General features: G+C 38.4%; 1 pseudogene; it reads right to left on the reverse strand.

The window, feature by feature from the left end:
• Positions 1-1,976: 1,976 nt before the first annotated feature.
• LOC143605487 (AT-hook motif nuclear-localized protein 20 pseudogene) lies at positions 1,977-3,212 on the reverse strand (annotated as a pseudogene).
• Positions 3,213-3,928: the final 716 nt, after the last annotated feature.

Below are 3,928 nucleotides of genomic sequence, written 5' to 3' on the forward strand. Positions count from 1 at the left end.
ACAAAAAATATAAAAAAGAAACTAAAATGCTTCCACTGTTATTCTCGTTAAAAAAACCAAAATTTATGTTTACAGGTTACTATTCATTTGTCAAACGAACACATCAAGAATGAAATTAGATTTCTATTCTTTACAATTCCAATACATTTTGGAATGCTTAGATTCCAAATCCAATCATTTAAACTTCAAATTCTATGCAAATTCAAATTCCAATTTTATTAATATGAAACGAATGTGTTCTTAGGCTGAGGGGTGTGGGCCGCTAACCGGGGCGCTAGAGCCCTCCTCCGCTCGCGCCCCGGGGCGCTAACCCCACACCACCGGGGCGCGAGCGCAGAAATCCAGGCAGGCGTGAGGCTGGTCGCGGGAGAAGAGAGAGAAAATGGACGTTGGGAAGGTAAAAAGAGCCGTTGGGAAGGGATTAAATTAAAAAAAAAATATTTTTTCCCTAAATAATACCCCATTTCATCTATAAAATACCTCATTTCACCCATATCAATCACCACAACTTCAAATAAAACCAAAAATCAACCCATCTTCCCAACTTTTTTTTTAAAAAAAATGTCGTCATACTCGATGATCTTGTATTAGATTAGTGTTATTATTAAGTATTATTGTTTGTTTAATTTTTATTATGTTTTTTTTTGTAATTTGAATTTTAAAAAAAATGTGTGTTTTTTAATAATTTATAGGTTTTTTTAATAATACGTTGTTTGAATATATTTATAAAAAAATAAAAAAAAATTCGCTGGAGCCCCTGCTGGAGCCCCTCCACACCAGGGCCAGGGGCTCCAACGGGGGCTCCAACACACCCCTTATCCAGTTTCTCTCTCTGCCACACGTCATAATATTATTGGCTGGAGCCCCCACTGGAGCCCCCCACACCCCTTAGCCTTAAGGTTATTGAGTATGAACTACTATTAAAAGTAATCATCAACAAGTGACGGATATAATTCTCTTCTTTAAATTAAATATTTAATTACAATCATTTAGTAGCTAGCTAGCTAAAAACCAACAAAAAATATTTGTCATGTATTTTCGTCTAGTGGCTAGGGCGTTGTGGACGTGGTCACCAGTTCACAACTCACAAGGCAACTTTATCAATATCCCAAATTATTATATTATAATAGTATCGTCACCGTCTGCAAGTGGACAATTCTTCAAACCAAAGCAAAATATATACCTGGTGAAATATGATTGAACCCTCCTAAACCTTTTTGACTCAAATTTAATCTACCATTGTTACTAATAGCTAATAAGTCATTTTATCTTTCTACTTTTACATTAGTATTTTACTTATACGAATTTATTTTCGTTTACATTATTTTATTAATATCTTTACGTTTGAGCGCACCTCATCTTTATTTTTCGAACTTAAATAGGCTCACGAGTCTATAGTATTGGGAATGATTCTTAAGGAATCCCGTTAACAACGATACCTCAAGAAACCACTTTTAGACATTTAATTTATATTAACATTATTTTGTGACTTGATAAACAATGAAGGGATTTATGTAAACCATGACATATCACACATATGGTAGTATACTAGATAAGTATGCGTAATTATTTTCTAGCATACCAAACAATAAAATGAAAATTTTAGTTAGCGGGATTAAAACTTGTAACCTATCATGTTACATGGTAAACGAGATACGCATCTATAAATACAAAACAAGGTATGTATATGTAAATTCGTAAGGTTACACGTCGTAGTCTTGTGAGTTTAGCTCAAAACATTTACTAAACCAGGGAGGCCTTCGCTTACAATACACTTCGAATAACTAAACCTTTCGAATAAACAAACCTTTTGACCAAGTGAAGTTTTCAAGGCTCTTTCACCTCAACCTTCTCATTTTCACATGGCAGTCCCCATGGCTCGATTGAGCCCCATTCTGCTACTCAAGCATTCAAATTTTTAACATAAAACACAAACAAGGCAATAAAAATTAAGTAAAACTAGCTTCATAATTCATAAACCATCAAACTAAGCCACAAAATACATAAGAGTGAGTCAAATTACAACATAAGAAAGCGGTAATCCTAACCAAACTATCATTAAACAAAATATGAAGCTTCTACCTTTCTAGAAACTACCCCTATTCTTCTACAAAAGAGACCATCTTGCACTTGCATAGAAAAAAGCTAGAAATTAGACGGTGAAGAGCGCGGTGGAGTCGCCCAAAACATGTCCTGATGCATTTGCCCAATTGGCAATAGTTTAGGGGGCTGATTGTAAACTGGCATTGAAGAAGATGGAATATTTTCCCCTTGAGGAGCCCCCCCTCCAGATTGTGGACTAGTTCCAGCATTCACCCCTGAAGTTTGCTGAATTTGCATTTCACCCCCCTCCTCATCATCCTCCAACGGGAGCCGCTCGTAAGTCGCGTTAGTAAACGTCGCTGCAATCACCATCACCGGCCCAGACGCCACTAGTTGCCCGACCACCAACCCACCCACCACTTGCCCTTGACCACCAGCTAAATACACCGTCAGCCCAGTGGCCCCAGGCGGGGACGGGGGCGGGAGAAACGCCCCAGACAAGGACAGGATTTCAAACCGTCCTTGCAAACTCAACACCCCGCCCGGAGCTGCGGGCTGACGGAGTGTCACATTAGTAACAATCCCCGTTCCACTCAGTACCGACACCCCACGGTGTCGGCGCTGAGCGAACGTGGCGATACATTCGGAAACATCACTTCCACTAGTGATTTCCAACACATGGCTCCGGAGAGCATTAGGGTTCTCCTTAGTTATCACAATCGGGGGCTTCGGCTTGTTTTTCGAGCCGGGCGGCCTCCCACGAGGCCGCCTGCCCCACCCGAGCTCGTAGGCTCGGGACACTCCAAAGAAACAATATTATTAAGATGCTCTTGCTCACCAAACTCTTCATCTTCATCTTCGTTAGGGTTTGCACCATTTCCGGTGATATCTAACGCCGTCTTGTCATCTTCCGGCGCCGGCGTATGCCTTAAGTGAATACCCGCCGTCTGGCCCACATTCCCAGCCCACCATCGGTTCGCCATGATCAAAACTTTAGTTAACTCAAACCCAAATAATAATTTGCATGAACACCTTAAACCTGAAAACCCTAGATCTGTAAGTAAGCAAAAAAGGTAAAGATTCAAATATTTGAAACCTGCTATATTAAACCAGATGTGTACGAATAAGCACAGCTATAGATGTGCAGAGCAAAGGTGATAAGAGCATAGACTAGCTAGCAGCCTACTAGTTGAAGAAGCTATAGGTGGTGATGATGATGATGGTTTTTTTAGAAGAGGGTGTGAGTGGGGTGTACGTTTAGCAGGAAGTGCAGAGAGGCGTACGATAAGGGAGAGCAGTAGTATTTGGAATATAGAAAGAAAGGCGGTTTTAGATTTAGATTTAGATTTAGATTTAGATTTAGATTGAGTTGAGGTTATCTATCTTGTGGTGGTCTCTAGAATGAGCCAATAGTGTTTTGTGGAACACGAAGTACAGCTGTTGCTGGCATATCATAAATAAATAATCTAATGTTTAAACATTTTTTTTTGTTTCTTGGCTAAAGGTTGACTGGCTGGTTATTCCATTTTTGACCAAACATTTGCATTTGGTTACCTTTCACACACTCACGTGAGAATGAGATCTAAGTTCCAAGACATAAATGTTTATTAGACCAGATTAAAGTTTAGGTTTTAAAAATTAAATTTTTTTAAAAGCTGGTTGTGTTCAAAATATTATAATTTAAAAGGACCGGTTTAAATTTAAAATAAGTAAAACTTCACTTTTTGGTACGTTTTATGATTATAATTTATAATTTATTTCTGGCCCACTAAATAATTAAATTATTGTTTTTGGTACCTAGTATTTGGTTACGAGGTAATGTTTTATATTATTAGGTAAATAGCAAATAAAATGTAAAGGTACCCCATCCTTTTAACTTGGGTTA

The sequence above is a fragment of the Bidens hawaiensis genome, unplaced genomic scaffold (assembly GCF_021521415.1).
Source record: "Bidens hawaiensis isolate Kalapana, Puna unplaced genomic scaffold, B.hawaiensis_p1.1 tig00069840_1, whole genome shotgun sequence".
Classification (NCBI taxonomy): domain Eukaryota; kingdom Viridiplantae; phylum Streptophyta; class Magnoliopsida; order Asterales; family Asteraceae; genus Bidens; species Bidens hawaiensis.